A 13,752-nucleotide genomic window follows, 5' to 3' on the forward strand; every position below is an offset into this window, starting at 1 on the left:
CCAGCCGTTAAACGATTCAGGGGTTCCCCTCCCCCCACCCCGCAGCCCCGTACCCGTTGGGGTTCTCTCCACCTCCTCCACTCTCTGGAAGAAAAATTGGAGAAGAAAGTTTTTCTCCGCGTCCCGCCCCCGCCCCCTGCTCCAGCTGTGGGGGGAAAGGCTGGATCTGAGACTTTTCCTTTTTTAGCTGCCCGGGGTGGGAGAGGGGAGTCCTCACTTCCCAGGGGGGAGGAGGGGCATCATTTTGGTGCTTTGCGGGGGAAGGTGCCTATCCGCCTTGGGGCAGTGCCGCAAAGCATTTTGCACGTGGAGGTGGAAATATTGAAAGGGGGCGGGGTGGGCACGTGCGGGAGGGAGAGGTGGGAGTGGTGTTTGGGAAGCAGCTTCCAAGACTGCTTACTGTAAAGGGTTCCAAGTCGGTGGGCTTCTGTGACCATTACGTTCTCTTTTGTGAAATAAGAATCCTAACATTTCAGAGTCGGAAGAGACATTAGAGGTCACCCAAAGCAGCCGTTCCCTCTGCAGCCTCTCTGACAAGTGGTAGGTAGTCTGGCCTCTGCTTAAACCCCTACAAACACTTAGTGCTCACTACTGCCCAGGAAAACCCCTTCCGTTTTTCAGTAGTTCTAATTGTTGCCTGCCTACCCTCATTAGACCCTTCAGTCTCATTCATGTCCTGGTTAAGTTGCTCCTTTTTTTACTTCTCAAATTTTTTCTCACATCCTCCTCACCCACCCACTGCTCATTGGCCTATATTTTGTGTGCCAGGAAAGAACAGCAGGGAAGTGGAGGAAGGAGGGTTTAAGAGATAGTGAGGGCCAGCTGAAAACTTTGCTCGGTCGGTGTTAACTGTGCTGGCTTACATATCTGAAGATGATTGATATTTTTCTACAGGAAATTAAAGAATTTCAATCTGAGGATTTCATAACTGTTTTCTCTCACTAGTACATCTTTGAAGTTAGAAATAGCAGCATTATCTCTATAGTTCTTCTATCACAAAACATATTTACTTGTTACCTAAATCACTTTTCCTAAGGTTACCTAAAATTGCCTCCTGGAGCTAATACTGAAGCTGTTAGAAGCATCACCTGGTAGAGGAATGATCAGAACTGCCTCCCTCTCATCCACTTGACCTGTGTTCCTTGCAAGCTGATCTTTTCTCTAAGGACCTTTCTTCCAAATGCTTTTTTTAATTTATTTTTAACAACTCTGTCTTTTATGAGATTTGAAATTCATGCAGCATTTTAATACTTGTTTAGAGTTTACGGTAATTTTAATACTCTTTATATTAGTATACACCAGGACTTATCACTTGATAATTGAGATAGTTCCTTTGAAACTTGTCACTCAGTGTTTTTCTAATGGTCTTCAAGCTGGGTGCAGTGGCACACGCGTTAAAAAAAAAAAAAAAAAAAAGAAATATTCTCCTTCATTGTGTGAACTATGCTGTCTCCAAAAGTAGCTTCACTAGTATAAGAATCTTGGGGACACATGTTTTCTTTCTATTATGGTCAAGTGGGGGTCTAGACATAATGTAAACTGTAGAAGTAATTCATATGGTCTAAAAGCAGGCAAATTTTCACCTTGAGCCACCAGTTTCCTGTTTTAAAGATTAGCCCAGATTTTTTTTTCCTCATTCTTTTATGACTTACTTAAGAGACTATTGCTTTGCTCTTGTATGGTTAGGCTGTTATTTTTGTTTGTTTACCTCACACCAAAGGGTGTTTAGAAAGAAAATAGCTGTCTTTTTTGGCACCACCTTCTTCGCTGAATAACAAGTTGCTTCTATTTATATAGAACCCCATACTCAAGACTTGTGGGTACCTTGCAAATTATGGCAACATCTGTCTTGAATAAGCATCTGTTCACCATGTCTTATGTTGGGCCATGTTTTTTAACCATCTAGTTTTTAACCTTATGTAAACATAAAAGGCCGGGTATGATGGCTCACTCCTGTAATCCCAGCACTTTGGAGATGGAGGTGAGAGGATTGCCTGAGCCCAGGAGTTCAAGATCAGTCTGGGCAACTTGGTGAGACCTTGTCTCTATAGTAAATCAAAAACTTAGCCAGGCATGGTGGCACGTGCCTCTAGTTCCAGCTACTTGGAAGGTTGAGGCAGAAGAATTGCCTTAGCTTTGAAGGTCAAGGCAGCGGTAGCCTGATTGTGCCACTGTACTCCAGCTTGGAGGCAGAGTTAAACTCTGACTCAAAAAAAAAAAAAATTCCTCTAAATCTATTCACTAGAATTCAACATGGAATTGATTAATAGATTGTGGAAAAAATTAGTAGAACTGGATAAATTGTGTCTTTAGCATTTTAGTTAATATGGAGTTCCAGGTTTTCCTGCTTGCTTAAAACATGAACTGTTATGACTTAAGTTGACTGACTTGGGAGACATTTGCATTCTAAACATACTAGACAGGAACAACTGGTTTTATTTTTAAAGAACACACTACTATATTTTTTTATGGCTGGTTATATGTTGACTTTATTATCTGAACCTTTCTAGATGTTCAGATGCTTCTTTTAGTCCCTCAATTATGTTGAGAATTAAAGTGAAACAATAATTTTAAATTGTTTTAAAACATAAAGTAGTGGTAAAAGGAAGGCAAAACTATAGAAGTGAAAACAACATATTATAAATATCTAAATTCTATAAATATCATAACTACTAAACCAGTTACTAAAAGCCAAGAGTGCTCAGTGGTCGGAATTTCCACATTCTAAAATTAAACAAGTCACAGTCTTTGGATTGCTCCTTGATTCTCAATTTTTCTTTAAAATGTTGGCTGAATAAGATTTGACCTTTCACACTTAAAATTTTAAGGTAGGCCAATTCATATGTGTATCTTTAGTCTCAGGGTTTTGTGAGCTCTGGACAAAGTCGACAAACTGGCTAGGCTTCAGCTCTGACTCTGCCACCTCCTGATCTGTGATCTGAGGCAAGTTGCTCAAGCAACTGTGGGGTGAGCACCAGCCCTGCCTCCCTCCCAAAGTTTCTGAAAACCACTTCTCAGAAGTCATGACCACTGTTTACAAAACTATAAGGTGCTATGAAAGATGATTAAAATGTTAAGGTACCTTCCCAGAATTCCCTTCTTTTTTTCTTTTCACTGTATTACCTAATTTCTACTCCTGTTATACAGTTGGTTGTGTACAGTACTTTATTTACACAGTCTAGTTGTAGGATGAGATGGTAAATCTTAACACTTTGTGTATTTCTGGTGCTTAGCATAATGATTTGTATATATTGCTTAATAAATATTGATTGATATCATCTATCGCTTTACTTTTAGATTTCAAAATTTTAATTCACTAGTCACAGATGATTTTATACACCAGAAAACAATCCCCGTTATGTACGTATGTGTGTTTAACTCAATTTGAATTGTTTCGTTATTAACACCCTATTGGTACTATTGTTCAGTGATTACATAACTTTTGAGCAACCAGCTCCAAATATGTTTTTAAAAGATAAACACCAAGAGAATGTCATAATTTTACATCAGATGTTTTAGGCTGTGTCAAATCAATATGATGCCAAATTACCCATTTAACTTCTCTGTATTAGCATGTTAATAAATGATCTTGTTTAATTGCTCAAACCACGGGTGCACTACAGACCCAGGCTTAGTATGAATTCTGTTATTTGGGATAGAAATGATAGCTGATAATGATCTCAAAGACCCACTAGGCCGCTGTGTTTTAGACTTAATTTTGATATGGTCATCTTATTTTTAATTAGCTTTTCAGGTTCATACTTAAGGATTCATAGCTTTCTTCTGAAGAACTGAAAGTCCATTCATGTGAATTATTTTATTTTATCATACATCCTTCCTGTGTGGTAAGTGATGTTTTCCTTATTTAGAGGAGAGAGAAACTGAGGTGCAATTAGTTGTTAGATCCAAAGTCATAAAGTGATAGAACCAGAAGTTGAACCCAAAGAGGTAGGAATTTATGTTTCTTACAGATCACAGGATAGCATTCTTTTGCTCACTGTTACTTTAAATCTTAGAATACTATATAGAATATTGTCATCTCCTGTTGTGCTCCTCGGTACTCTTCAGTATCTTTAGGTGCGTTATTCAGACTATTGCTTTCTGTTTTCCCTGATTGTATCATTGACATGAATTTATTCTTGCTTTCACACTGAAGTTGTGGGAAACAAAAACTCAATAATCACAAAACCTTACCATTTATTCTTCACATAACTGTTAGCTTAAAAAGAATGAAGGTGCTTTTGTTTACACTAATGAATTTTATCCCTGTTTCAGACTCTTTTCCATCCTGGTGGTAGTAGAGTGAGGAAAGGGCCTGCAGGAGCTAAATAGCTCTCTGGCTCCTACTAAGTTCAGTTATCATATAGTATATATTAATTTCTATTTTAAACTTTGTGAGCTCATGCATGCAACATTCAAGTAAGATTTAAAATTTAAGATTTCATTACCAAATATAAAAATTTTGAAAATTATGGGGGCTACTGCTCCAATTGGTTTGAATAAAGAGTTGATTAGCTTCTCATGAATTTATTCATATTGAAATTATATTATTACTTGGTTATATATTTATTGGCATCTGCATTTAGATTGTCAAATATTTTCTGTAATTTCTCCTAGAGAAGTTTACAGTTTTATTGGAACTTTTGGTTGGTTATAGCAGTTAAGTTAATGACATGCCTTTTAATGTTTTGGTAGATTTCATAGGAAGGTTTAGGTGACAATTATGGTGAGAAATGAAGTTCTACTGTGATTTGTGATCCCTTACATTTTATCACTATAAAAACCTTTAAACCTTTTGTCTTATTTTTCATCATAGAAAAATATTTGCTATTTTAAAAAAGAAAAATGTAGAAAAGTTAGATTCATCATCCCTTCTGACTCTTACCCTGTAAAAAGTTCAGCTATTCCTTCTAGGATTTTTGTGAAAACACATATAAACAAACATAAATATATCAATCTGTGCATATGCCAGTGTCTATTATTTGTTTTAATAAAAAGTGAGTCGTATTATTATATTTTATTATACTATATTTTGTATTTTACTATACTATTTTTATACTGTATTTTGTGATTTGCTTTTTCCATTCAGTGTTGTACCTGTTGCTTATCATTCCCCTGTTGAAGGGTACATTGTCTGTCTAAAAGCAGTTTTTCACTATCACATTATTTTATTAGGAAATATCCTTCTACATATTCTTCTGTTCTTGTATGTACAGCTTCCTAAAAGTGGAAATACCTATTTAGAAAAACATACTCACTTTAAGCTTTCATAAGCAATGTCAAACTGCCTTCCAAAAAGATGGTGTGCGTTTATCTTCCTAGCAAATGCATATGAATGCTGTTTTTCCTATGTCTATTTGCCAGTACCAGATGTCATCAGTCTCTAAATTTTTACCAGTTTAATTTTTTAGAGGTACTGTATACTTTATAAAAACTTTTATTTTTATCAAGGTAATACATGCACTTCAGGGTGCAGTATTAATGCTAAAAGTACTCCACAAAACTGTCTCTTGCTCTCATTCGGCTCTGGTGAAACAAATGTTTTCACTCTTTTAGCTTTTTCATTTAGTACCTGCCTCCATAATTCTAAATCTTAGATTTATATTATTCATTTGGCATGTGAATTTTAGACATTGTCTATTGGCTTCCTTTGTGGTGGATGAGTTACAATATATATTCAAATAGGAGGGAAGGTTTTTCCTGCCTGCAGTCATCTCACCTCCTTATTAGATGACTTAAGTAGTCATCTAATAAAACTTTCAGTTTTATTTTGAAGAACAAAGTGTTCAGGAGGGCACATTACCTGAAGCAGTCTTATTTGATATTTGTGTTCTCTGCTTACAGAGGTTAGCTGACAAAACTAGTATTAAGGGGGGAAAAAGAAAGGAGGTTAAAATTTAAAACAGATTTAAGATTATTCCTGTGACTCATGTCGTTAGCATTAATTTTAGCTGTATGATCTTGGGGAAATTGCCTAGCCTGCTCAGGTCACTGCTTCCTCATCTATGGAATGGGGTAATTCTTAAAAGGATTAAATGTGTTACTATACGTTAAGTGCTTAGCATATTCCTGACACATACTAAACATGCTGTAACTATTGTAATAATAATAATCGTAGCAGATCTTTAACAGATCATTAGCAAAAATAGTTCAATACAAGATTATTATAGAATTTACTGAAAACTGCTATAGGACAAAACATGTTTTTGAAACAGATTAGATGACAATAAAGACAAGTTACTCTGGAAAACTGTGCTAGATGATACAAAAAATGAACCTAAAGATGACAGGTGAAGTGTTTCAAAAATGGCAAAAGCGGTATATCTAAGATAAATTTTAGTATAAAACTTTAGGACTTCAGGTATATTGGTAGACTTCCGGGACTGAAGAATAATAGCAGCAGCCTAATCCAACCTTTCCACCCACCCTCATAAACCTATAAAACAAACAAGGAACACTTATAAATCACATACCACACTTGCCTTCGGCATTACCAGGATACAGATGACCACTGTCTTCAAATTACCTATAATTAGTAAAGATATAATAAGAATTCAATCCATAAGCGTGGCATGTTTCTCTACCTCTAAGTAGAGATTTATGAGTACTTATAGGTAAAGAAATGAACCAGGTTCCAAGAGCTCCTTCTGCTCATTCCTGTGGGTGTTAAAAGTGGGAGAAGGAAGGCTTGACAAATTTACTGAAAGAGGTAAGGGCTATGGAAGATTTAGATGAAATAACAAAAAAATCACCTCCAGAAAGAAAAACTCAAAGAAATTTCAAAGCACCGATCATAGGTTTGGAGTTTGGCAGCTAACAGCTCTAGGACTAGAGAAGAGCTTAAAGGTAAGCAGTACCAGAATTGGTAGCCTTAAGTTGGAAGCATTGCTTCATAGGGAAAAAATGAAGACTCAGAGATATAACAGTAAAGAAAAGGAAGAGGAAAAAATTACTCAGGAAAAGAGAAACTGAACTTGGAGAAAGGGTGATACTCTTGAACTTGACCATGAAATAACCAGAAATAGAAAAGAGCAGAGCACATCCATACAGAAATGCTATGGGAACAAACAGAGGCTCAGCGTGGTGGCTCAAGCCTATGATCCCAGCACTCTGGGAGGCTGAGGTGAGAGGATTGCCTGAGCCCAGGGGTTCGAGACCAGCTTAGGCAACTTGGCAAGACTTCGTCTCTACAATAAATCAAAAAATTAGCTGGTTGTGGTAGTGTGCACCTATAGTTCCAGCTACTTGGAAAGTTAAGGCGGAAGAATCGCCTGAGCCCAGCAGGTCAAGGCTACAGTGCCTGTGAGTGTGCCACTGCACTCTGGCCTGGGTGACAGAGTGAGACGATGACCCCCAAAAAAAACAAAACAGTGTGAATCAAAGCATTTCAACTGATGAAAACCTACCCCTCACCAAAAAAAAAAGAAAATTGACACAACTACATACTAAGAAATATTTTGAAACAAATGTGAAACAGAAAGGAACAAAAAGCATGAAGAAATAAGCCCAAAGCAGATTAAATTCAGGAAAGAGAAGAGAAAAGCAAAATGTTAGTACTGAAGACTAAGTTTTAAGGTTCTCACAGGTTGGATTCAAATGCAAATTTGACACAAGTGTAAAGCAGGAAAACGAGAATGAAAATGAGATTTTTTTTTAATTGACAGAAAGTTTAAAGGGAAGACCAGTCAAAAGTAATTATGTAACTTGTGTCCTCCAAGAAGAAAAAATAATAAAACTGTAATAATTAAAACTATGTAACCTGAACCCAGATGCAGTGACTCAAGCCTGTAGGCCCAGCACTTTGGAAGGCCAAGACAATAGGATTGCTTTAGCCCAGAAGTTCAGAACCAACCTGGACAACATAGTGAGACCTAATTTCTACAAAAAAAATTAGCCAGACTTGGTGACACTTGCCTGTAGTGTGCATGTGCAGAGGCAGAAGGATCGTTGCCTGAGCTCAGAAGGCTGAAGCTGCAGTGAGCCACCATGATCGTGCCACTGCAGTCCAGCCTGGGCAACGGAGTAAGACCCTACTCACTTTAAAAAAAGAAAGAAGGAAAAATATAACCTGATCAGGAGCAGTGGCTCATGCCTTTAATCCCAGCACTTTGGGAGGTCAAGGCAGGAGATCAAGACTGGCCTGGGCAACAGAGCAAGACTGCATCTCTCCAAATTTTTTTTTAATTAAAAAATAATAATCCAGCCGGGCTCGATGGCTCAGCCTGTAATCCCACGCCTTTGGGAGGCTGAGGTGAGTGGATTACCTGAGCCCATGGGTTTGAGACCCGCCTGGGCAGGCGAGGCCTCATCTCTACAATAAATCAAAAAATTAGCTGGGCGTGGTAGTGCATGCCTGTAATTCCGACTACTTGGAAGGCTGAGGCAGAAGGATCGCCGGAGCCCAGCAAGTTGAGGCTGCGGTTGCCAGGAGCAGCCACTGCACTCTAGTCTGGGCAACAGAGTGAGACTCCAACTCAAAAAAAATAATAATAATAATCCAAGAAGACTTTGTAGACATGAAAGGAGACATGAATCTATACATCAAAAGATTACACCAGAAAGTACACTCTAGAATAAATTCTAGTAAAGCTATGACTGTAAAGATACAGAAAAGTTTCTCAGGGACTCCAGGCAAAAAGATGACATGACTTACAGCAGCCAAGAGAATTAGATTTGTAGCAGGTTTCTCAAAAGCAGCATACAAAGCAAGATGTTAGAGCAACATAAGAAAAGTAACTGCTAACCAAGTATTTTATATCCAGCCAACTATCCTTCAGGTTGCAACGCTGTAGAAAACTAGTTTTGAACATGCAGGAACTCAGGGAACACCATACTCACCCTTCCTAAGAAAACTCTTTAAAATGAGCTTCATCTAAAAGAGATGTTTGGGATGTTTCCTGCAAAAAGACTGACAGTAAGTACTTAATATGTCTTTGAACTAAGATAAAAACCATGAGTAGGAATGCAGAAAGTAGAATAGTACATAAATACATGTTTTGACGAAGTAGAAAGAATGCAACTTTTTAAATGGAAGAGGAAAAAGAAAAGGAAAAACAAGAATAAGATTACTTATTGCAGTTTAAGTATTATGAGGGAGTCAGGATACCGTCCAAAACTGAAAACCAAATAGAATACGTTAGGTAAGAAAAAAGGTCCTAGGTACTGTGAAAGGTTTTTGTTTGTTTGTTTGTTTGTTTGAGAAAGCGGGATTTATTGAGGACAGGAAAGTTCCCACAGTGGGAGGGGACCCAAAGGGGTTACCCCTGTGAGAGGTATTAACACAAAGGTAAGCACTAGGGAAAAAAATAGAAACCTTCCAAAACAAAACCATCATGGAATGGGGGGGGGGGAATAAAAGGTAAATAGTATGTAATACACATAGTAAATATAACAAAATAGCTTGACAGAATTGAGAACAACATCAGTCTTGTCTGAGGATTCTGTCACCAATGAAAACAAAGGTTTTTCAGCTGGGTATGGTGGCTTTGGAAGGCAGAGGTGAGGGGTTTGCCTGAGTCTAGGGGTTTGAGACCTCATCTCTATAGTAAGTCAAAGAATTAGCCAGGCATGGTGGCTCATGTCTATAGTTTCGGCTAGTTGGAAGGCTGAGGTGGAAGGATCGCCTGAGCCCAGCAGGTTGAGGCTGCAGTGGTCATCAGAGTGAGACTCTGACAAAAAAAATTAAAAGTTTTCAAGTTGGCTCAAAAATCAAAATGTAACTTTACAATATGTACAAAGGACCCTTGAGAAGGCTTAAAAGGGTGGATGAAGATATACCAGGCAAATAGAAACCATAAGAAAGCAGGACTGACAATGCTAATACCAAAGTAAAAGACCAAAAAAACCATTAAATGGGACAAAAGAAAATTCATAATGCTAAACAACTACAATTCATTACAAAGTTATAACAGTTCTAAACATATGCAGCAAATCAATCTGTAGAAAGCAGAAGCTACAGGAAGTGCAAGGAGAAATAAAAACAAAATATTAGACTTTGGCACTGGGTACGGTGGCTCACTCCTTTAATCCCAGCACTTTGGGAGGCCAAGGCGAGAGGACTACCTGAGTCCAGGGGTTCAAGACAGGCCTAGACAACTTGGCAAGACCTCATCTCTACAGTAAATCACAAACTTAGCTGGGTGTGGTGGTGCTTGCCTGTAGTTCCAGCTACTTGGAAGACTGAGACCGAAGGGTCTCCTGAGCCCAGCAGATCAAGGCTGCAGAAGCAATGAGCGTGCCACCACTCCAGCCTGGGTGACAAAGTGAGACACCTCAAAAAAGAAAAAAAATTAAACTTTGACACTCAGCAAAAGATAAATGTGAGCAAATAAGGATATAAACAATATATACATATCTTCAGTTATATCTCTAATAATAGGAAATATACTTTTTTAAACAAAATATTTGTAAACATTGTTCATATGTTAGAAAAACATTAAGTTTATATAAGAAAACAAAAAGCAATTCGAAAAAGTAAATGGGCAATATAAAAAGCCAGGCTTGGTGGCTCAGCCTGTAATCCCATGCTTTGGGAGGCTCAGGTGAGTGGATTGCCTGAGCCCGCGGGTTTGAGACCTACCTGGGCAACTTGGCGAGACCTCATCTCTACAATAAATCAAAAAATTAGCCGGTGTGGTAGCGCACGCCTGTAGTTCCAGCTACTTGGAATGCTGAGGTGGAAGGATGGCCGGAGCCCAGCAGGTTGAGGCTGTGGTGGCCGGGAGCGTGCCACTGCACTCCAGTCTGGGCAACAGAGTGAGACTCCAACTCAAAAAAAAAAAAAAAAAAGTAAGAAACCTCGTGTTATATAGTCACAAAACCTTATGCAAGAATGTTCATGGCAGCTTTATTCATAGTAAAGTAGGGTTGAAGAAAGCATAAACAGATATAGTAGAATATTACCCAGCAGTAGAAAGCAATAAACCATACATGATATAACATGGATGAATTGTAAAAATACTAAGTAAAAGAAACTAGACACAAAAATGTTCATATAGTTGTATTCCATTTATGTAAAATCTAAATGCAAAATTAACCAAAGCTGATAGAACTGGTGAGAGGGAAGGGATTGAATGAGAAAGTACATAAGGGAGCTTCTGGAATAACAAAAGTTCTGTATTTTGATATGCATCCAAAAGTATGCCTCTATTTTTAAGAGCAACTGTTAGGTGAAAAGGGAAAAGCAAACAAATTGCAGAGTTTCTGAGAATTAATGATAATGGCCCAGTGCAGTGGCTCATGCCTATAATCCCAGCACTTTGGCAGTCAAAGGTGAGAGAATTGCCTGAGCTCAGGGGTTCTAAATAAGCCTGAGCAACATGGCGAGACCTTGTCTCTACAATAAATAAAAAAAGTTAGCCCGTAGTGGTGACACATTCCTATGATTCCAGCTCCTTGGAAGGCTGGAATGGAAGAATTGCCTGAGCCCAGCAGATCAAGGGTGCGGTGGCGGTGGTCGTGCCACCGCATTCTATCCTGGGTAACAGAGTGAGATTCTGACTCAAAAAGAAAAATAATGATAATGGAAATACTATATATCAAAATCTGTGGAATACTTTAAAAGCAGTGAGCACAGGAAACTTCATAGCCCTAAATACTTGTATAAATGAAAGTAAATTACCAGCTCAGAAATGAAAAGAACAAAATAATCCAAAACAGAACACGAAAAGGAAATAAATATGAAAGTAGAAATTAATGAGTTAAAGAGAAGAAAAACTATTCACCAAGTAGATGCATTAGTCCTAGACCTTTAAGGGAGAATTAACAAAACAGATAATCACTAGATAATTTAACATGTGTGGAAAAGGGCAAAGCACAAATACACACAAAAAATAGCAACAAGGGGATTTCAATGAGAAACAGTATGTGCGTGGGTTTTTTGTTTGTTTTTTTTTGAATTGGAGTCTCACTCTGTCACCCAGACTGGAGTGCAGTGGCTGCTCCCAGCCACCGCAGCCTCCACCTGCCAGGTTCCGGCAATCCTTCCGCCTCAGCCTTCCAAGTAGCCAGAATTACAGGCATGTGCTACCACACCCGGCTGATTTTTTCTTTATTTATTGTAGAGATGAGGTCTCGCTGCCCAGGCGGGTCTCGAACCCGCGGGCTCAGGCAATCCACTCACCTCAGCCTCCCAAAGGCGTGGGATTACAGGCTGAGCCACTGAGCCCAGCTATGTGCATGTTTTAAAGTATGTCCCCGACATTGCTTATTACAATGGATACAGGGGAAACAGAAAATCATACAAAATTATTTCATGCACCTCTATGCAAATAAATTTCAAAATCTAGATGAAAATGATAATTTCTCAGGAAAATGCAGTTTAATAAAATTGATCTTAACAGAAATTAAAAGAAAAAAGGCCAACTCCAAAGAAGAAATAGAAATTTATCAAGGAACTAGCCCACAAAACACCAGTCCTCAGTGGTTTCACAGGGCAGTTCTGCCTGAGAGACCAGATACTCCCCATGCTGCATGAATATATAAAATGAAAATTATTTTTATGAAGCAAGATTAATACTACTAAACCTGATAAAGATAACTCAAAAGGTGAAAATTACATACCAATATCAGTGCACAACCCTAAATATCTGCAGCCTCTCACACCATATTAAGAAAATACATTTTGGCAGGGCACGGTGGCTCAAACCTGTAATCCCAGCACTTTGGGAGGCCAAGGCGAGAGGATTGCCTGAACCTGTGGATTCGAAACCAGCTTGGGCAACATGGTGAAACCTCATCTCTACAATAAATAAATTAGCTGGGTGCAGTACCTCACACCTGTAGTTCCAGCTACTTGGGAGGCTGAGGTGGAAGGATGGCTAAGAGCCCAGGTTGATGCTGGGGTAGCTGTGAGGGTGCCATTGCACTCCATCTTGGGCAATGGAGTGAGACTCCAACTCAAAAAATAAAATACATTTTGATACAATAAAGTTTATCCTGGGAATACAAGGATGATTCAGTATTTGGGAACCTTTTTATGTAATTCAGTTATTAGTAGGTCTAAAGAGAAAATTGTGCTCTCTCTATAGAAAACGATAACAGCTTATGACAAAATTCAACACTTACTCCTAATAAAATCTTTGGAGAAAATAGGAAGGGGTGGACACTTCCTTAATGTAATTTTATTTTCATATATACACATATACATAACACCTGAATCCTAAAGCCAGGATCTTTATGAAAAACACTGCAATCAGGAGCAAAGTAAGGATGCCCATTTCATAGGCAGGAAATATGAGCCAGTAGATAGAAAAGAAAAAAATTAGAGTCATAACAATGAGAAAAGAAGTAAAAGATTCTTTGTTGTTGACATTATCTGGAAAGCCCTAGAAAATCAATGATGAGGCCGGGCTCGGTGGCTCAGCCTGTAATCCCGCACTTTGGGAGGCCGAGGTGAATGGATTGCCTGAGCCTGCGGGTTCGAGACCTGCCTGGGCAACTTGGCAAGACTTCATATCTACAACAAATCAAAAAATTAGCCGGGTGTGGTAGCGCACACTTGTAGTTCCAGCTACTTGGAATGCTGAGGTGGAAGGATCGCCGGAACCCAGCAGGTCGAGGCTGCAGTGGCTGGGAGCGGCCACTGCGCTTCCAGTCTGGGTGACGGAGTGAGACTCAACTCAAAAAAAAAAAAAAAAATCAATGATGAAATTACTTCAGTAATTCAGCAAGGTAAGATATAAAATAACATTTTTAGGTATTTATAAAACAGTTAACACAATGGAAAAAAGAATCACATTTACAATAGCAACA

The 13,752-nt window shown here is 38.5% G+C and overlaps 1 protein-coding gene across 1 annotated transcript in view; it reads left to right on the forward strand.

Annotated features, from left to right (window-relative positions):
• The window catches only part of MBTD1 (mbt domain containing 1), a 74,691-nt gene that overhangs the window by 357 nt on the left and 60,582 nt on the right, over nt 1-13,752 (forward strand). The gene's annotated exons all lie outside the window — the stretch shown is intronic.

This window comes from Carlito syrichta, unplaced genomic scaffold (genome assembly GCF_000164805.1).
Source record: "Carlito syrichta isolate Samal-C Ts95f unplaced genomic scaffold, Tarsius_syrichta-2.0.1 Scaffold314404, whole genome shotgun sequence".
Taxonomy (NCBI): Eukaryota; Metazoa; Chordata; class Mammalia; order Primates; family Tarsiidae; genus Carlito; species Carlito syrichta.